This window comes from Eptesicus fuscus, chromosome 6, assembly GCF_027574615.1.
Source record: "Eptesicus fuscus isolate TK198812 chromosome 6, DD_ASM_mEF_20220401, whole genome shotgun sequence".
Lineage (NCBI taxonomy): Eukaryota > Metazoa > Chordata > Mammalia > Chiroptera > Vespertilionidae > Eptesicus > Eptesicus fuscus.
In genome coordinates, this window is record NC_072478.1 from 15,255,445 (window position 1) to 15,277,656 (window position 22,212).

Consider the following 22,212-nt stretch of genomic DNA (forward strand, 5'->3'; position numbering starts at 1 on the left):
GCTTAAAATATTTTGCCCAGGTTATTTTGTACCATGAAAAAGACAAGTAAGTCCTACTGTGTGCACAGATCTGGTGGTAGGTCAGGAATCTGCTGCCTAATCCAGCCCACTCAGTTCTGCTCTTGAGATCCAAGGATGATCATGCAGGGGCTGTTCCTAGGCTGGAACAAGCATCCATGTGTGTTTCAGGGCAGGAATTCAAACCACATTTGCTCCAGGCAAAGAGACAAAAGCAGAAATCTAGGTTCAGAAATAGGCAGAACCTGGTCCCTCACTTGCCACTGAAATGCTTCGATTACACCAAGTCCTTCACCAGACTAGGCCAGTGTCCAGGGCACTGGCTCCTCATCTCACACAGGCTTATGTGCAGATGCCTGAGCCTTAATGCTTCAAGGTGTAGACCTTTAAGCCAATGCTGTAGCCATTACTATGGGGGCAAAGGGAAGAACAGTGATTACTGAACAGAGCTGAAGAAGTCCCAAAATAACCAAAGTGGTGTGACCATTGCTAAGTCCATTGACTTAAAAGATAAATATAAAACATTGATGCTAAACTTTTTCAAGATGTTGCCAATAATACAAATGAAGAGGCTGGGACGGCACCACCACTGCTCTAGACTGGCACGCTGTGTTGCCAAGGAAGGCTTTGAGAAGGTTAGTAAAGGTGCTAATCCAGCGGAATTCAGGAGAGGTGTGATATCAGCTGTTGATGCTATAATTGCTGAATTTGAGAAATAGCCTAAACCTGTAACAACCCCTGAAGAAATAGTTCAGGTTGCTACCAATTCTGCAAATGGAGACCAAAATATTGGCAACATAATTTTCGACCCAATGAAAATGGTTGGAAGAAAGGGTGTCATCATAGTAAAGGATGAAAAAAAAAAAAACACTGAATGATGAATTAGAAACGATTGGCCTCATGAAGTTTGATGGAGGTTATATTTCTTCATACTTTATTAATACAGCAAAAGGTCAGAAATGTAAATCCCAAGATGCCTGTGTTCTATTGAGTGAAAAGAAAATGTCTAGTGTTCAGTCCATTGTACCTGTTCTTGAAACTCCAATGCTCACCATAGGCCCTTGGTCATAATTGCTAAATATATTGATGGAAAAGCTCTAAGTTCACTTGTTTTGAATAAGTTAAAAGTTGGTCTTCGGTTTGTAGCAGTCAGAGCTCCAGGTTTGAGTGATGATAGAAAGAACCAGCTTACAGTCATGGCTATTGCTACTGTGGTGGGAGAAGAAAGATGGACTCTAAGTCTTGAAGATATTCAGCCTTATGGCTCAGGAGAAGTTGGAGAGGTCATTGTGACCAAAGGTGATGCCATGCTCTTGAAAGGAAAGGTGACAAGACTCAAGTTGAAAAACGTATTCAAGAAATCATTGAGCAGTTAGATATCATGACTAGTGACTATGAAAAGGAAAAACTAAATGAACATCTGGCAAAACTCTCAGATGGAGTAGCTGTGCTGAAGGTTGGTGGGACAAGTGATGTTGAAGTGAATGAAAATAAAGGCAGAATCACAGATGCCCTCAATGCTATATGAGCTGCTGTTGAGGAAGGCATTTTTCTGGGAGGGAGTTGTGCCCTGCTCCAGTGCATTCCAGCCTTGGACTCATTACTCCAGCTAATGAAGATCAAAAAATTGATAGAGAAATTATTTAAAAAGCACTCAAAATTCCTGTGGTGACCATTGTGAAGAAGATAGGTGTTGAGGGATCATTGATAGTTGAGAAAATTATGCAAAGTTCCTCAGAAGTTGGTTATGACACTATGCTTGTAGATTTTGTGAATATGGTGGGAAAAAGAATCATTGATTCAACTAAGGTTGTAAGAACTGCTTTATTGGATACTGCTGGAGTGGCCTCTCTGTTAACAACAGCAGAAGTTGTGGTCACAGAAATTCCTGAAGAAGAGAAAGACCCGCCTGGCTGGTGTGGCTCAGCAGTTGAGGGTGACCTAGGAACCAAGAGGTCAACCGGCTTGTTTCCTGGTCAGGGCACATGTCTGGGTTACAGACTCAATCCCCAGTGTGGGTGCATGCAGGATTCAGCCAATCAGTGATGTTCCTCTCTCATTAATGTTTCTATCTCTCTATCCCTCTCCCTTCTTCTCTCTCTAAAAACCAATAAAAAACATATATATTGAAGAAGAAGAAGAAGAAGAAGAAGAAGAAGAAGAAGAAGAAGAAGAAGAAGGAGGAGGAGGAGGAGGAGGAGGAGGAGGAGGAGGAGGAGGAGGAGGAGGAGGAAGACCCTGAATGAGAGGTGGTATGGGAGGTGGCATGTTCTAATCCTAGAATAGTGCTTCTCTATCATTAATGAGAACTATGTGAGGAAGCTCAGGGCAGTGCTCCTCACCTATAACTTCAGAGAAGTCAGTTGAAGAAAATGGCTGAAGAAAAGGATGGTTAATGTTTAAGAAAACCACTAAGCTGGTTTGACTCAGTGGATAGAGCATCAGCCTGTGGGCTAAAGGGTCCCAGGTTTGATTCTGGTCAAGGGCACATACCTTGGTTGCAGGCTTGATTCCTAGCCCTTGTTGGGGTGAGTGCGAGAGGCAACCAATTGATGTGTCTCTCTCACATCAATGTTTCTCTCTCTGTGTCTCTCCCCCTCCCTTCAACTCTCTCTAAAAATCAATGGTGAGGATTAACAAAACAAACACAAAAGAAGCCTTGTCCTGTGTGGCTCAGTGGTTGAGCATCGACCTATGAACCAGGAGGTCATGGTTCGATTCCCTGTCAGGGCACATGCCCAGGTTGTGGGCTCAATTCCCGGTATAGAGTGTGCAGAAAGCAGCTCATCAATGATTCTCTCATCATTGATGTTTCTATCTCTTTCTCTTCCTCTCCCCTCCTCTCTGAAATCAATAAATACATTTTTTAATGAAAATCACTATAACATCAGTTTCTGGTTTCAGTTGATAACATACAATGGTTTGCTGCTGTCATTGTCCATGCCTACAGATAGTTTATTTTGTATTTTTGAATAAAAATACATTTGAACATTCTTTTTTTTTTTCTTTTTTTTATTTTATTGATTTTTTACAGAGAGGAAGAGAGAGAGGATAGAGAGTTAGAAACATTGATGAGAGAGATACATCGATCAGCTGCCTCTTGCACACCCCCTACTGGGGATGTGCCCGCAACCAAGGTACATGCCCTTGACCGGAATCGAACCCGGGACCTTTGAGTCCGCAGGCCGACGCTCTATCCACTGAGCCAAACCGGTTTCGGCTGAACATTCTTGATAACTAAATGCAAGAGCCATGTATCAATGTATTACTTTCAACTTAAATCACTGGGGCATTTTTACTACTATCCTGTTAATATCAGGATTTTAGTGCTTGCCATCGCCTGATGAGAAGTTAAGAAGCAGCTTTTCTGTGGAGAGTAAGAATAATTGCATACAAAGTAGAGTAATACCCAACTATGTGAACTTTGTGTAATAAAAATTTGTTTAAAGTTAAAGAAAAAAGAAATGGGCAGAACCTAGCAATGTGTCCCTTGGTGTTGTTGTTGTTGTTGTGTGTGTGTGTTTTTCCAATGACATTCAAAGGCTTTTACTGAATTTGACCAAATTTCATATAAATTAAATAAAAATATTCCTTCTATTGCATTTGTGACTCTGATCTTTCTAAGCAAAAGATTAGATAATACTATTAACACATGGTGATCCCTGCTATAATATGTGTCAATGTCCATGTGAATGACTAGGTTTGCAGAAGTTTACAGGGTTACTCTGCAGCCCCAGACCCAGGCAAGTCCACTTTGCCATATAGAAAGGCATCAGCTAAGGGTTATTTTGGCAGTTCCCAAGCTAATTATTGAGCGACTCCATATTTACTTTTATCCTAAAACATCACAGAATCTCATTTCTTGATTAAATTGTGGAAAATTTTGGTGTGGTTTACCTTCTATCCATTTCATGTATGACATATCTATGTAATTTTTGTGTTTGCCTTATGTTATAATATTGATGTTCATAGGAAACATAGTGGCCAAATTTGGGGGACATTCCCTTTTAGATGGAATATTATTTTTGGATACTGTATATCATGGTACAATGACCTTATGCTCACAGTTTTTAATCATTTTTAACAACTTTATCCAGGTATAATTAACATGCAATAAAATACACTTATTTAAAATATATGATTTGATAAGTTTTTACATATGGAAGCACCTATGAAACCATCACTTCAATGAAGATAATGAACCTATACATCAAACCCCAAATCGTCCTTCTTACCTGATTGTAATCTAATTCCTCAAACCACTGCCCATCCCTTGCATCCCCAGGCAGCCACTGACCTGCTTTCCTTCACTAAAAATTATTTTGCAGACCTATGGGACAGAACAGAGAACCCAGAAATCCACCCAAGCCATTACGCTCAATTAATATTTGACAAAGGAGGCAAGAGCATTCAATGGAGTCAAGACAGTTTCTTCAATAAATGGTGCTGGGAAATATGGTCAGAGACATGCAAAAAAAATGAAACTAAATCATCAACTTACACCATACACAAAAACAAACTCAAAATGGCTAAAGAACTTAAATGTAAGACGGGAAACCATAAAAATCCTACAAGACTCCATAGGCAGCAAAATAGCAGACATATGTCGTAGCAATATCTTTATCGACACAGCTCCTAGGGCAATGGAGACTAAGGAGAAAATAAAAAAATGGGACTACATCAAAATAAAAAGCTTCTGCACAGCAAAAGAAGCCATCAACAAAACAAGAAAGCCCACTGCATGGGAGAACATATTTGCCAATAATATTTCAGATAAGGATTTAATCTCCAAAATTTACAGAGAACTCATACAACTTAACAAAAGGAAGATAAACGATCCAATCAGAAAATGGGCAAAGGACCTAAATAGACACTTTTCGAAAGAGGACATACAGAAGGCCGAGAGATGTATGAAAACATGCTCAAAGTCACTAATCATCTGAGAGATGCAAATCAAAACAACAATGAGGTACCATCTCACACCTGTCAGAATGGCTATCATCAACAAACGACAAGTGCTGGTGAGGATGTGGAGAAAAAGGAACCCTCATGCACTGCTGGTGGGAATGCAGACTGGTGCAGCCACTGTGGAAGACAGTATGGAGTTTCCTCAAAAAGTTAAAAATGGAACTTTCATTTGACCCAGTAATCCCACTTCTAGGACTATATCCCAAGAAATCAGAAACACCAATTAGAAAGGATATATGCACCCCTATGTTCATAGCAGCACAATTTACAATAGCTAAGATTAGGAAACAGCCTAAGTGTCCATCAGCAGATGAGTGGATTAAAAAACTGTGGTACATCTACCCAGTGGAATACTATGCCGCTCTAAAAAAGAAAGAACTTTTACCATTTGCAACAGCATGGATAGAACTGGAGAGCATTATGCTAAGTGAAATAAGCCAGTCAGAGAAAGATGAATATCACATGATCTCACTCATATGTGGGATATAATGATCAACATAATTTGATGAACAAGAATAGATCCAGAGACAAATGACAGGGGAGTGGGGGTAGAGAGCAACCAAAGGACTTGTGTGCATGCATATTAGCATAACCAATGGACACAGACACTGGGGCAGTGGGGGCTTGCTGGGTGTGGGAATGACTGGCGGGGGCGGAGGGGGGTCAATCGGGGGAAAAGGAGACATATGTAAAACTTTAGACAATAAATAAATAAATTTTTTAAAAATATATAATTGACATATAAAAAAAGATTATTTTGCATTTCTAAAATTATATAGCATACACTCTTTTGTGTCTGGCTTCTTTCACCTGGCACATCACTTTGTGATTTATCCAAGTTGTAGGTTATATCAGAACTGTAATCCTTTTTATTGCTAAATAGTTTTCCATTGAACAGATATACCACAGTTTATTATATTCATTCAGTTTGATGGACAGTTGGGCTGCTTTCAGTTTAGGGCTATGACAAAATAAAGCTGCTATAACTGGTAAGTACAAGTCTCTACATGAACACACGCTTTCATTTCTCTTGGATAAAATCCTAGGGGTGGATTAGGTCATATAGTAGGTGTATGATTGACAGCCGAGCTGCTTTCCTAAGTGGCCATGCTATTTCACATTCCTGGCAGCAGCTGAGCACTCCAGTTCCCCCACGACTTCACCAGCACTTCAGATGGCCCGTCTTTTCCATTCAGGGGTGTCTAATAGGTGTGTAATGAATGGTTTCTCATTGTGCTTCTAATTTGCATTTCTCTCATAAACAATGATGTTAAGCATATTTCCATGTGCTTATTTACCAACAGCGTAGTCTTTGGTGAAGTGCTGTTTAAATTTGGCCATTTTAAAAACTGTTTTTTAATTGAATTTTGAGAATTCTTCATAAATTCTGAAGTCAGGTCCTTTATAAGATTTCTGATTTGTGAATAAATGCCTCTAGTTTATGCTCACCTGCTTACTATCTTAGTATATTTTGAAAGGCAGAAGTTCTAAGTCAAATATATTAAGTTTTTAATTTGATTTATTAGGGTGACATTGGTTGATAACATTATATAGGTTTCAAGAGTACAATTTTACACTACATCATTTGTATTGTATTATGTGTTTACCACCCAAAGTCAAGTCTTCTTCCATCATCATTTACCCCCATAGACCCTCTTTTACCTCCCCCAGTCCCCTTCCCCTCTGGTAATCACCATGCTATTGACTATCTATGAAGTTGTTTTTGTCCTTGCCATGTTATTAACAATATTAAGTATTTCTTTAATGGATCATACATTTTGTATTATAGCTAAGATATCTTTTCCTAATCCATGATCACAAAGATTCTCTTCTATGTTTTCATTGAGAAGTTGTGTAGTTTGGGGGTTCACAGGTATATGATCCATGTTAATTTAATTTTTGTATATGGTGCAAGGGATAAATAGAATTTTCTTGTTATTGTTGTTTTGGGGGATTTTTTGCCTATGGCTATCCATTTATTTCAGCCCAATTTGTTCAAAAGACTATCTTTTCTCCACTAACCAAATTGCCTTTGCAACTTTGTTGAAAATAGATTGACCATATATGTATGGTCTATTTCCAGACTCTCTATTCTGTTCCATTGATATATTTGTCTATCTTTACATGTACACCATATTGTTCTTAATTACTAGAGATTTATAAGTTCAAAGTCAAGTAGTGACAAGTCCTCCAACTTTGTTTTCCTTTTTTCAAAGTTGCTTTAGCCATTGTGATTCCTTTGCATTTTTCTCTAAATTTAAGAATCAGATACATAGGGTGTCCCCCCAAAAAATGTACACACACTCTGAATAATTATAAAGGCAGTGTTTATTAAAGTACATTTCATTTTCAAAATTGAGCTATCATCTGTTACAGTGTTTATACACTTTGGGGGGCAACCTGTATTAAGGGAGCCCAAATCCAGTGGGAAAGGGGGTTTTGACAAAACACAACTTAGCAACTATTGAAGAAATATAAATATTTCATAATTACACCTCAATAAATTAAAATGTCTCAATTAAACTGGATATATGTGTGCTATATGTGTATATTATATATATAGTTCTTTTAAAATAATATGGCAATCAGTAATATAGCAAGCACTATAAACAAGTTTATGCCCCTTGATCATTATTGTTAGCAAGCCAGCTCTCTAAAAACACAACAAAAAAGCCCTGATTTGCAGTATATGTCCATTTTTGTGGTGTAAATCATCCTACCTATTACAGCTGATTTCAAGGGAGTTCAAGAGGTTTGCAAAATGAGCTCTCACAAGCTGGTGTGACCCAGCTCCAGCACACCACTGCCTTTGATCCTTCTCCTAAAAATGAACCCTAAACAAAATAATTTCAACAAGAAAAAAAGCTATAACACAAAATTGTCATTGCATGGTTGCTTATGATAGCAGAAAATATGTCAACAATCTAAATAGTTTGTTTATCCACTTGATGAAATATCATACAGCTATTAAAATAGAAAAAGAATGGAACAATATAGAAAAACATTTGATGTAATGTGAAGAGAAGAAAGAAGAAAGAAAATTTTATGTTCACTAGAATTACATTGATGTAAAATGTGTATGATTATGGTCAAAGTCTTCAGAATACACAAAAATAAAACCTATTACTCTTGTGATAGAGAGTAATTTATTTTTCTGTTGAAAGGGCCTTTAAAGTTGTTATACTAATACATACATTTTTTTAACACAACAAAACAAAATCAGTAGTAGTTGACTTAACCCCATTTCTAAAGATAGATGCATTTGCACATTGGATTAGGCCAACCGAATCCAGGCCAGGGCTGGAGCACTGCTCCAATAGGCATTAAGACATCATTGGAAATCTGGTGGAGAAAGTATTTATCAGAACTCCCACGAAGGAAATATCCATGTAGAAACCTCCATCACCACCACCCCAAGGGGCAGGCTAAAGTAACAACTGACTGTTCAAATGCTTCTAAGAAGGGTGGGTCTGTTTCGCTGTAGGTCTTTGTTTTATCTGACGGGGTCTGAAAATGACTGAGGTATGTGGGTGGGGGGGGAGTGCGGAAGGAGTCCTCCTTAACAGCTCTTTGTTCACTCAGCCTTCAACCTCTTCCCTAAATAATTGCTGAGAAAATATTTAACAATACTGTTTAAAGTTGTGCCAAGTTGTTAGCTTGTCTAAGGCACCCAGGTGTCTCTCTGGCCCTAAACATATTCCACCAATTTCCCTCAATTCCATTCAAATCAGGAAAAGTTAAGTGAGTCCTGATTCGCTGCCAGGCCCTGGCTAAAGTCTGCGGACACAAGGAGGGATGAAGACTCAATTCCCACCTTTGAGAAGCCTGGTATTGTAAGCTAGTTGTGGAGTAAACAACAGGGCATTGGGGTAGGTGCTGCTGCATATGAGAAGCTGACAGGTCCCTTCCTGGAACTTCGCCCAAGGAGCCCAGGGAAGCATGTTGATGGGATCCCCTGATGCCTTCAATGAAGCCTGCTCCAAGTCTATTAACCTCTCAAGCTTTCTTCTCCATCTGGGCTCCCTTTGTCCTCTGCCAGGATCTGGCCATTCCCTGCACGGATTTGTTCCAAGGCAATTCCAGCCTAAAAGGCTGCAGCTTGCTCAGCTCGGCATTAGGTTGACAGACATGCCTGCCAACTGGCAGGGGCTTCCTCTCCCTCCCCGCCCTTATCTGTCTCCTCCAAGCAGAGCAGGTGGCAGAAACCTGGCAATAGGTAGAGGCCACATCGTGTGAAGACCCCAAAGCTTGCCAGAGAAGCCCAGGTGCCTCTTGCCACCAGTGCAATGAGTAGGAAGAGACAGGGAACTGGGGCAGCTTTGTGGCTCCTGGAAGCTCCTGGGGCTCTCTGAATGAAAATAGCTGAAGAGAACACTAATGATTTCCAACACGGAGGAAGAAAGGGCGTGCAGCAATGATCTCGTCTGAAGGTGTTGGATTTCTGAGTTGTGAAGTGGGCTTCCATAGTCCTCTTCTTCCCTCCTGCGACAGGCAGCCCGGCCTAAATCTGGGGTATCTTCCCAGCCCTCCAACAGCCTAGACAACATAAGTTGTGAAAAGGACTCTCTTCCTGAGGATAGGAAATGATGAAGATAACAGTTATTCAACACTAGAAAACAAAACCTTGCCATTTGCGACAGCATGGGTGGACCTAGGGGGTATTATGCTAAGTGAAATAAGTCAGACAAAGAAAGACAAATACCATATGATTTCACTTAAATGTGGAATTTAAAAATATGAATAAATGAACAAAACAAACAAACTCATAGATACAGAGAATATTTTGATGGGTGCCAGGTGAGAGGGAGGTAGGGGGATGGGTGAAAAGAACTAAGGTGTGCAAATTGTCATTTATAAAAAGTCACAGAGATGTAAATTACAGCATAGGGAATATAGTCAATAGTATTGCAATAACTATGGATGGTGTCAGAAGGTACTAGACTTAGGTGATCACTTCATAAAGTATATAAATGTCTAATCCTTATGTAGTACACCTGAAACTAATGTAATATTGTATGTCAACTGTAATTGAAAAATTAAAAATTATTTTTAAAAATAAGTTTAAAAATGTAAACAACAATTTTTAAAAAAACACTAAGAAACAGAGATTGAGTTAAGAGAGTTCCTCTACTTCCTTCTCTGAGGAAAGAGCAAAGAAAGCAAGGACTCTGCAGGTGTGTGGTGAAAATGCAGTGTGTGAGTGGATTGGAGGTTAACAGTGCTATTCAAATACAGTGGAATTGAATGGCTGAATCAAAATCCCTAAAATGTATGCATTGCCCTCAGATACATGCAAAGAAATGTGTATCACCGTCCTGCAACCTCTCTCACCAAGAAAGTTAACCAAACTTTGATTCCTCAGAAAGACTACAGAACATTAGATGCCATGGGTGCATAGAACACTCTGTGGAAACTGATCCTTGTCAAGTCTGAACTACAAGTGAACCAGAATACGGGAAGAATCTGTCCCAACACTTGACAGAAGTTAACTGATGTTGCAAATGGTATGTTGCCTGTGCTGGCACTGAGCTTGGTAAACCAAATGAACTCATTGGGAGGTACTTATAAAACATTCAGTCTTGGGTAAATGGATTTTAATTCTATGGGAGAGAAAGCAAAGCTTGTTTCCATGGAAACTGGCTTTTATCTGTCTAGGTTATCTCAAGTCAGGGACATCAATGCTGATGGTTTTCAATGGCTCTAAACAGTACTACAAATGTGGACATAGTTACTCTCCTAAATACAAGTGGACTTATTTTTACATTTGGGCCATAACACAAGTATTTTATAGCTGCTGTTCAACAAGAAGCAAGGCATTAGCTGGAGGTATACCAATATGTGTTACCTTTTCAAGTGATTATTTATGTTTGACTTCTAAGTCAGGAGTAAAAAGCATTTGACTTCTAAGTTAGGAATTAAATATTATAATAATAACACAACACTTACTGAATTCTTGCTATGTACTATCTGCTTTGCATGCATTCTCTCAATTCATCTTTTTAAATACCCTATGAAATTAGTGCTGTTTTATTCCTCATTTACACAGAGAAAAACTGAGGTTCAACAGTCTACCCAACATTTCACAGCAAGGTGTGGAGTTGCATGAAACTAGAAATCAACTACAATAAAAATACTCAAAAATGTTCAAACACATGGAGGCTAAATAGCATGTTATTATACAATGAATGGGTTACCAATGAGATGAAGGAAGAAATAAAAAACTTCATGAAAATGAACACACAACTACCCAAAATCTATGGGACACAGTGAACGTAGTCCTGATAGGGAAGTCCATAGCACTACAGGTCTACCTCAAGAAGTAAAAAAAAAAACAAAAAACTCATATAAATTATCTAACCCTACAACTAAAAGAATTAGGGAGAGAGTAACACGAAAAGCCCAGAGTAAGTAGAAGAAGAAAGAAAATAATAAAGATCAGAGTGAAAATAAATTTTATTTATATATATATATATATAATTTATAGATATATAAAAGATCAATGAAACCAAGAGCTCGTTCTTTGAAAAGATAAACAAGATTGATGAACCTTTAGCCAGACTCATCAAGAAACAGAGAGGACCCAATAAATAAAATCAGAAATGAAAGAGGCAAAGTAACAATTGAAATCACAGAAATACAAAGGATTATAAGAAAATACGATGAAAAACTATCTGCCAACAAATTGGACAACCTGGGCAAAATGGATAAATTCCTACAAACATGCAATCTTCCAAAGCTCAAACAGGAAGAATCAGAAAACCTGAATAAACCAATAACAGCTGATGAAATTGAAGCAGTAATCAAAAAACTCCCAGCAAACAGAAGTCTTGGACCAGATGGCTTCACAGGTGAGTTTTACCAAACATTCAGAGAACTAACACTCCTCAAACTACTCCAAAAAATTCAACAGTAAAAAAGACTTCCAAGCTCTTTTTATGAGGTCAGCATTATCCTAATTCCAAAACCAGATAAAGATACCACAAAGGAACAAAACTACAGGCCATTATCCCCGATGACCTGTGGGAGCCCCTTCCACGTCCCGCGTGGTTCAGGGTTCCTGTTCAGGGTTCCGTGTTCTGGAGAAGGCCGCACACAAATGAAAAGAGACTGGAAAAGAGTTAATTTGGGAAATTGGGGGGCCAAGTGGGAGTCTACCTCTAGGGGGAGGACTACCACTGCTCTGGCCTTGCTATCCCTTTTATTGAGGCTATGGGAAACACCCACATCCTTTAGGCAGGAAATTCCAATAATAGACAATCAGCAAGAATTTACATATGATTAACAGGTGGAGGTTGCTTTAACTACCAATGTCTCAACTAAACAATGAGTGATTAGCTCCGACCATTCAGAGCAATTAAGGTTGACCAGCCTTCTGGATTCCCTTTTCACATTTCTCTATTAGTGACAATGTTCGGTTTCCGGCAATGACCATAGATATTAAAATCCTCAACAAAATATTAACAAATTGGATCCAGCAATACCTTAAAGAAATCTTACACCATGCCCAAGCGGGATTTATTCCAGGGATGCAAGGCTGGTACAATATTCACAAATCAATAAAAGTGATACATCACACAAACAAAATTAAGGATAAAAATCACATGATCATATCAATAGATGCAGAAAAAGCATTTGATAAAACCCAGCACTCATTTATAATAAAAACTCTCAGCAAAGTGGAAACCATAAAAATCCTAGAAGAAAACATAGGCAGTAAAATCTCAAACATGTCATGTAATGGGATTTTTGCCAATACATCTCCTAGGGCAAGAGAAACAAAGGAAAAATTAAACAAATGGGACTACATCAAACTAAAAAGCTTCTGCACAGCAAAGGACTCTATCATTAAAATGAAAAGGGAACCCACTGTATGTATGGAAGAATATATTCACCAATGATACATCTGATAATGGGTTAATCTCCCATATATTTAATGGGTTAAATATATAAAGAACTCATACACCTCAACAAAAGGAAGATAAACAAATCAACTAAAAAATGGGCAAAGAATAGACACTTCTCCAAAGAAGACATACAGATGGCCAAGAGACATAAGAAAAAAATGCTCAATGTCACTAATCATCAGATAGATGCAAATTACAACGACAAGGAGGTATCAGCTCACACTTGCCAGAATGGCTGCCATCAATAAATCAACAACAAATGCTGGCAAGGATGTGGAGAAAGGGAACTCTAGCACACTGCTGGTGGGAATGCAGACTAGTGCAGCCACTGTGGAAAACAGTAAGGAGTTTCTTCAAAAAATTAAAAATGGAACTGCTGTTTGACCCAGCAATCCCACATCTGGGAATATATCCTAAGAATCCCCAAAACACCACTCAAAAAGAATATATGCACCCCTATGCTCACAGTAGTGTTATTTACAATAGCTAAGATCTGGAAACAGCCCAAGTGCCCATCAGTAGATTTGTAGGTAAGTAGATAAAAAAAAGCTGTGATATATTTACAGAATGGAATACTATGCAGCTATAAAAAAAGAAGGAGCTCTTACCCTTTGTGACAGCATGGATGGACCTGGTGAATATTTATTAAGTTAAGCAAAATAAGCCAGTCAGAGAAAGACAAATATCACATGATCTTACTTATATGTGGAATCTAATAAACAAAATACACTGGCAAACAAGATAGATCCAGAGGCATGGAAGCATGAAACAGACTGACAGATCTCAGAGGGTGGGGGGATGGGAAGAGATCCACCCAAGAACTTATATGCATAAATGCATAGCCCATGGACACAGACAATAGTGTGGTGAAGGCCTGAGGTGGGGCAGGGGCAAAAGGGGGAAATGGGGAACATCTGTACTACTTTCAACAATTTAACAAAAAGACTGCATCTTTAGCAATAAGTCTGGCCCTAACAGTCACAGATATCTCATTCTCTTTCTCCCTCTCTACCAGCTTGAGAAGTATTTATTCAATTAAGGAACAGAGAGGCACCTTGTCCCTGGGTCAAATGAAAAGGTCTTTTTGCCCCAAAGCCTCTGTGCACCAGCCTCACTGCAGGCTCAACCCCATACCGGCCCACTCTCCGCCCAGCGTCCACCTGGCACCATGGCCTCTTTCCCTGACTACTTCCAGGCCCAGGTGCTTGCTCTCTGCCCAGCACAAATGATTTAGACTCAGGAGAGCAGCTTCCGTAATTGGCCTGAGCAGCACACCACCTGCGGCCCCAGTATTTTTTGTTCTCCCTCCCACACACCCCTGCTTTTTCAGGCCTGGAGTTTGGAAGAGGTTTCTGAACCACCCCTTAGCGTGCTGCAAGGCCCAGGAGCTGGAGGGAGCAGGGGGCACAGGCAGTGGTCAACTCTTTCCCCCTCTCCCCAGCCATGTGCTGCTGCTCCTGCCCCCCTCTCCCTTCATCACCTCTGAAACTCCAATTGGGCTGTTAGCCCCTACTCACCTCCCTTGCCAGCCCCACTTCCCTCCCCCACTCCATACTTCTTCCTCATTTATAAGAATTTCCATCTGAAAGGAAATTTTTTCTTCTTTAAAAAAAAAAATCTCCTGAGCTGGGAACACCGCGGATTGTAACTATAGTGAGGCATCAATCAAGCCTCAATAATTGCACAGCACAGGGTTTCCTGTTAGGGCTGAGCTACCTGCCAGAAAATGGCAGCAATCAGGCTATTGGCAGCAGACAATCAGGCATCATTTGTAATTCTTTATAGCTGCATGTTTTCTGTCCGGGAATTGGATGCTAATCAATCAGTTGTCATGGCAACCCAGCACCCCACCGTTATCAATACAGGAAAAAGATGGGAGAAATGATGAGGGCAGTGAGTGCCATAATTCCTGGAAGGGAGTGCCAGGTGACCCCAGTAGGTGCCAACCCCTGAGAAGCAGGACCAAGAAAGACCTAGAGCCCCCAAGGGGAAAACATCATAGCTGGTCCAGGGAAAAGCTGTTGTCTTAGTCAATGAGTAGAAGCAGGTGGGTAATTTGGAGGTCACCTCATTGTCCTTGGATACCAGTTGAGCTTCCAGGGGCAGGCAATAAGTAAACAGTTTAAGAAAAGAGACAAGCACTAGTGATGGAGGCGAAAGGGAGATCAATTATCCAGTCAGCCAGCAAATGTTTATGGCGTACCCAATACGTGTGAGGCCCTTCACGTGGCAAATACTTACTGTCTGGTCTCAGCCATCCAACATGGACAGCAAAAGCCAACCAGGACCCACAGCAGCATTCGATGTGCCAGAGGAGTGGTACCATCTCCGTGTGACACTGTTAAGAGAGATCAGCCATGTGACCCAGCATGATGAAGGTGATGGATCAAAACCACATGCCAGGACTGAGCTAAACATGCTTGCCTACTTGTGTTAAATTCCAACAGCAAGGCAAAGTGGGTTTCATCATTTCTAATTTTCTAATTCACAGCTGAGGAAACCAGCATAGAATGGTTGAATAAGCTGTCTAACATCACACAGCTAGGAAAGGCCGGGACAAGGCTGCCCTTAAATCGTGGCCCTAATTTTTACCCAACACCATCTGTACAGTGGCTGCTCTGCAGCTGAGGGCTTGGGAGGGTCATATTCATTCAGACTCTCAGGCCCTGAAAACCACACAGCCCGTCTAAAGACAAGATTTAACGTAAGACAGATTTATGACTGGCCTTGCCAGTGATTCAGAACCATCCCCCAGAGATATCAGTTCAGCTCAGGGTGACTCTAGAAAATTCATTTTATCTCTGTGTCCTCAATTTCCTTCTCTATGAAATGTTCAGATATTTTCTATATAATGTTCACAGGAGACAGTGTATGTGGATGCTACTCCTGGCCCAGAGTAGCTTCTCTATTCCTTCTTTCCTTCCTTAACTCTACAGAGGTTCTCTAGATCTAGTCTGCACAGACAAGCAGTTTCCTTGAGTGGGTTAAGAGTCCGTTCTAGAAAGCTTTCTAAGCGTTCCAAAATGCAATCAGAAGAAGCTGAGAACGTGTTGGCTTCTACATCCTTCGCCTCAGGCTTCTCCAGAGAAACAGAGCCAGTAGGAGATTTATGTGAAGAAATATAAAGAATTGGCTCGTGCAATTATAAAGGCTGGCAAGCCCCAGGATGGAAATGCAGGAGAGCCAGTGGGGTGACTCAGGCCAAGGCCAAAGGCCTGAGGACCAGGAGCACTGAGCAAAGTTGCAGCTCAAGCAACGAGGCAGGAAGGGCCGAATTCCTTCTTCCTCCCCCTTTTGTTCTAAACAGGCTCTCAGCAGATTGGGAGATGCCCACCCACAATGGGGAGGACCATCCACCTCACTGAGTCCACCCATACAAAAGCTACTTCCATCTGTAGACACCCTCACAGACATACCCGGAAATAATGTTCAGCCAGATATCTCTGCACTCTGTGATCCCATCACTTAAAATCTGCATCACAGGCCTCATAGACCTCCCCCATCTGACTTTTTGGGAGGCTTTGAAAGATAAAGTCAAAAGGTCCCGCCCTCCCCAGGAGAAGCCCCTAAACCCCAGCTCCAAGTCCACCTCACCTCTGTCAGGACAATACATTGTGATGAGATTTGGGTTCGTCAGACAATTCCTGGTAGGACACTATGGCATTACCAAAATGACACATGAAGTTCTGTGAGTGTGAACCTAGTTACCAACCAGTTAACTTACCAAACTGTTCTTATTAAAGTCATTGCATACTTTAAACTTGCTTTTTTTTTTTTAACCCAGATGATATCCAGGCATATGTTAGGACACACAACTTTCTTGCCACACTCAGTGAGCTTTGGTTCAAACGTTTTCTGGCCTGAGAAGGGGCTTTCAAACGCAGTATGGAGGGAAAAGTATAAGCCTCGGGTTCCCTTTCTGTTCCTTCCACTAACCACGAGCGTAACCTTATGCCGGTGACTCCCTCTCTGAGCCTCAGCACCATCTGTGGATAAAGGAGCAGCATTTTCAAGGTGTCTTCCTTGGAGAACCTACGTTTTCATGTACAATGTTAGCAGATGTGCACTTACACTCACACAAAATAGGTAATTGGGAGAGGATGCTTTCAGCAGTGAAATGGTCAAAAACAAGTTTGAGAGCCCTAGCTGGTTTGGCTCAGTGGATAGAGCGTCATCCTGCAGACTGAAGGGTCCTGGGTTTGATTCTGGTCAAGGGTACATGCCCAGGTTGCAGGCTCGATCCTCAGTAGGGAGCGTGCAGGAGGCAGCCTATCAATGATTCTCTCATTGATATTTCTCTCTTCCCTCTCCCTTCCTCTATGAAATCAATAAGGATATATTAAAAAAAAAAAAAAAAGGCAAGTTTGAGAAACATTGCTTGAAGCCACGTTTTTAGGTTTCCTTCCTGGATGGATTTCTGGAGCTTGCAGGAGGCTATTGGAAGAGGGGAATCTAATGCTGCACTTACCATGTTTAACCCCCATTTTTTGTTTGTTTGGCTTTTTTGTTTGTTTGTTTCTGACACTGAGCATCTCTAAAGGCTTGTGTTCCAAGAATTAAACCTGAGAAAACACTGACGTAAAGGCTCTCTGAGCACTGTTTGCTCTGACAACAGCTGGAAAAAACCTGGTGTCCACTGCTTGCTGTGGCCAACCTCCTCCCCTCCGGGAAAGCTAGGCCTTACAGAGCACACGGCAGATCCCTGAGCGTTGGCGTGGAAAATTTCCAACACGTTTGATCAAATGCAAAAAGCAAGACACAGACTTTATGAAACGGCCCCTTTGTGTGTGTGAGCCCAAGTGCAGGTGGGGCTGAGTTGGTGCAAGGCTATATGTACACGCATGGCTGTGTGTAGACACTTTCTCACCATGTGCATAAGAAACTCTTTCCAGCAGATTCCTTGTGGCGTGGCACTGAGGGTGGAGATCAAGCGCATTTTTACTTTCCATTTTATACCATTAACTACTGTTGGAATTTTTTTTTACCAGGCCATGTATCATTTTTATAATTTAAAAAAAACTAACTTTTAAAAAATATGTTTTTATTGATTGTAGAGATAAAAGAAGGGAGAGGGAGAGAGAGATAGAATCATCCATCGGCTGTCTCCTTCATGCCTCCTACAGGGGATCGAGTCCACAACCTGGATATGTGCCCTGACCGGGGATCGAACCAGCAACCTCTTGGTGCATGGGAAAACACTCAGTCCACTGAGGCACACTGGCCAGGCATAAAAATACTAAATTTTAAAAAGCTATTTAGAAACCCTTTCAGCTCAACTTTTATAATTTTGTGGTTTCTTGAGCCCCACATTGAGGCTAATTTAAGCCTGTCTTGCTGATGAGAAGTGGTCAAAGCTTTACACCCTGGGGTCCTCTGGATGCCGACTCTTTTGTATTCTCCAGCCTGAGTCTGCAGGCAGAGCTGGGTGGATGGATCCCCTGAGGAGTAACCAGCCCCTCTCCTTGGCATCCCACACCTGGGGGCTGCATCTGGGTCTCCGGACGGCCAAAGAACCCAGCCACGGGGGCGAATATAGAACTTGGAGTCCCATTGTAGGCAAACATTAACAGGCAAACCATAATTAAGCACAGAATCCTAGAATCCAAAAACATCCGAGCTGGAAACATCATTCGACAGAGGAGAAATCTGAAACTCCAAGGAGTGACATGGAAGACCACACCCACTCATCTCAAATCGGGGACTCCTGCTCCTGAGTCTGGGAGAATTGCCACCATGCGGCATTTCTCTCCAAAACAGAGGGGACACGCCCCCACTGAGCTGCCCACATAGAGACAGGGGGACATTCCCCACTTCCAGAATGACCAAAGCTAGACATGAGGGGCTGGAGAAACAAAACCCAACCAGAAAAGGCAGGGCCCAAAATGCAGGCAAGGCAAAGCTGTTTAGCTAATCCAGCTCACATTGAAAATCTTGGGGGAAGGGCATGGAGGAAGAGTAAAGAAACAGAAGCAGACACAAAACAAAGATCAACACGAACTTGCACCCACTGCTAAAGGAAACCGGGGAGGAGGATTTCGCCAGCTGCTTTTGGTATCTGCTCTGCATACTGGGAGGGATTAACTTGTCCACAAGTTGTACGTGTTGTAAACCTATGGTAACGGCAGCACAAGGAGAGTGTAGTGTGTGAGCTTTTCCACCTGCGTCGCCAACGTGGGAAGGTCTCCTCTCCCCACCAGAACTGCTGCGTAGTGGGAAGCGGTCATGGACGTCTAGAGAAAGCACCGACTGCCTCCCTGGGGGCCTGACCAAACGGAATGTGCTGCACTCCACTGAGACTTTTCAGTGTTTTGTTTATTTGTTTTTGCGTTCAGAAAAGACGTCCTTTTTCCGAGTTCTTACACAGAGAGGCCCTCGCACCCGCTGAGGTATAATGGGCTCTTGGTTTCCCATCCCCACCTTTATTCTCCACACACGTTTGCAGAGCTCTCTGAGGTCTGTCTGAGAGATGCGTCCCGCCCGGGGACAGTGGTTGCTTCTGGAAGGAGGAGGAGGATCTGGGGGAAGAGGTAGTGTGAAAAGGTAGAGGATTTTCTCTTTTAACTCCATATACTTTTGAATCACTCCATCTCTTTTCTTTTTTTTGTTTTTGTTTGTGTTTTTTTTTACAAGTAAGTAGTTTATACAACAACCAGTTTGTTATTTTTGTACCAAGCAAACAGAAGAGTAAACAGGAGAAATCAGCATCCTGACCCTTGTCCCCTCCTTGGATAGAGCCCAAGGGCATTTGGGCTGTAATTATTGCTTTTCTACAGATGAGAAAGCTGATTCCTAGAGAATGAACAGACTTGGCCAAGGCCACGCAGGGAGCGAGTGGTAGGGCAAGCGTGTGAACTTGGGTGTTCTGATTCCCAGGCCCCACACCCTCCACGTGGCCACCAGGGCCCCTGGCCAAATGCTGCCCATCGGAGTGCCCAGCTCAGCACGTCACTCAGTCGGTCTGCTTATCTGCCTACCTGTCTGTCTCTCTTTCTTTTTCTCACTATCATTATACCTGCTCCTCGCAATCTCTGCTCCCTTCTAATTTGCTATTTCTCATGTACCATGAGCTGGAAAGTCAAACACCAACCCTCGATGCCATGGAAGAAGAGGAAAAAGGGTCCTTCTCTGTGCAGGACCAAGACTCTCCCTCTGCGAGAGGCATGAATGAACCTTAGCCCATGTGCGCTGGGACGACCCTGCCTGCTCTGAAACCCCTTCCCTTGCTTCCTCATTTCTGCCATGTTCCAAGTACCTGGCGTAAAGTCGATGATGTGCATAGAGTCTGTCCATCTGCAGCCAGAATGCTAAAAGCAAGCTGAGCTAAGAACGTATTGCTTTTGTGATGATCTTAGTTGGTGTAAGGGAGTGAAGAATGAAGGGAGGTGAGGAGACGAGGTTTGGAGAAACTTTGCTTCCAAGATTCAACCATAAGAATAGAGGTGGCATTCCTGAGAGCCACAGGCAGGTGGCATCGGTGTATATGTTGGGGGGGGGGGGGACTCTAGTGTTCTCTCCCTGTAACCTTCATCAGACCCCTAGGCTACCCCTATCCAACATACAATCCAAGTACAAGCAATGTGCCTGCTATAAAACATATTTTCTAGAAAAGATCTCTCACTCTCCCTTGGAAACATCGCCACCCCTAAGTCCTTCCTGCATAAAAATTCTGGGGTCGCCAGCATCCAGGAAACCTGCTGGTCAGCCCTGGCTTCCCGGGCACGCTTGGATAGCATCCTCCCCAGTGACAAGTCATGATCAGGACACCGTGACCCATCAAAGATCCCAGAGGCTTCCCAGTGCTGGAGGGAAGCCATTCCCTGACTTGCACACCCGGCACCAGCCTGCGGAGCCCAGGCCCCAGTGCGTAAGCACCAGAGCTTATGGAAGTCCATCCACCCTTCTGTGGCCCCGGGCTCCGATCTGACATCAGCACACACGCCCAAACTCCCACATGTCCTTCCACCTGGCCGGCCACCTAGAAGGAAGAAGAGACGATCCCCCGGGCTGCCGTGAGATATTCACAAGGGGCAGGACAGAGAGGAGAATGCCTGTGTGCTGCTCAGTTAAAAAATAAAATAAAAGGACCCATCAGGCTGGCAATAAGCATCCCTGTGAAGAGATATGAGCGACACTAAAGCCATCACGCTGGGAAAAGGAGTGATCGCTCACATCTTCTCCCGCTCTCCCTACCGGTCGCAGGAGCCGCAGACACACACGGTGATTCACCCTGCCTTCAGCGGGGGCTGGTCGGGCAGAGAAAGGAACGGGCAGCGATGGCTTTCTTTCGGTTCCGGCAGGCCCGCTGGCCCTCGCAATGCACCTAGCCCTGCATTGGGCGGTGTGGCACGGGGGTCCCCAAGCCGAGGAGCTCAGAAATGCCCAGGGAACAAAGACACAGCCTAGCGCTCTGCTCAGACCTGCAGAATCAGAACCAGACGTCTGTGGTGGCTTTTAGGCCCCTGGGTGGTTCGGTTGCAGCTTGTCCAGGGCTGGCATGTAGAAACTGCTGCAGGGGGGACGACAATAGAGGCTACGGTACAGTTTGTGCTTACAGAACTTATGAGCAAAGATAAGACTCAGTCATGGGAGGCAGATTTAATTATTCCCCCATCTGCGTTCAAATAGTGCCTTTATACGTGTCTCTATTACGTCATTTGCTTCCTTGGGTGGGAAATGCTCATTAGTCTCTCTCCTTTACAAGCATCCTGTGAACTATTTTGAGGGAGGGGCTGTGTTTATTCACCTTGGATACACTCTTCACACCCTCATCTAACCACTCACTCATTCCTTCACCTCAGCAAACGCTGAGTCTCTGGGTGCCAGACCCTGTCCGAGGTGCTGGCAGCTCTGCAGGAAACAAGGCTGGGAGAGCCCGGCTTTCCTGGAACTGCATTCCAGAGGAGGTGATGGGCAAGGGGGGAGGTGTCACAATGAAAGAAACCGCTGGATGGATAAGACCAGTGCTACAAAGGAAAGAACACAGCGTCATGGGGAAAGCCGAACCATGAGTCCAAGAGGCAACATTTCAAATAAGGTGAGTGGAGGCCCAGCCAGTGTGGCTCAGTGATTGAGGGCTGACCCATTCACCAAGAGGTCACCTGTCTGATTCCCAGTCAGGGCACATGCCCGGGTTGTGCAAGGGGCAGCCGATGGATGTTTCTATCTCTCTCTCTCTCCCTCTTCCTTCCTCTCTCTGAAATCAATAAAAGTAAATAAATATTTTAAAATAAATAAATAATACGTAAGTAATAAAATAAGGTCAGCGGAGGCTTCTCTAAGTCGATGACATTTGAGCTAAACCCCAAATGAAGATGACGCAGAA

General features: G+C 42.6%; 1 pseudogene; it reads left to right on the top strand.

Moving 5' to 3' along the window:
* Positions 1 to 286: 286 nt before the first annotated feature.
* LOC103299567 (60 kDa heat shock protein, mitochondrial-like) lies at positions 287 to 16,255 on the top strand (annotated as a pseudogene).
* Positions 16,256 to 22,212: the final 5,957 nt, after the last annotated feature.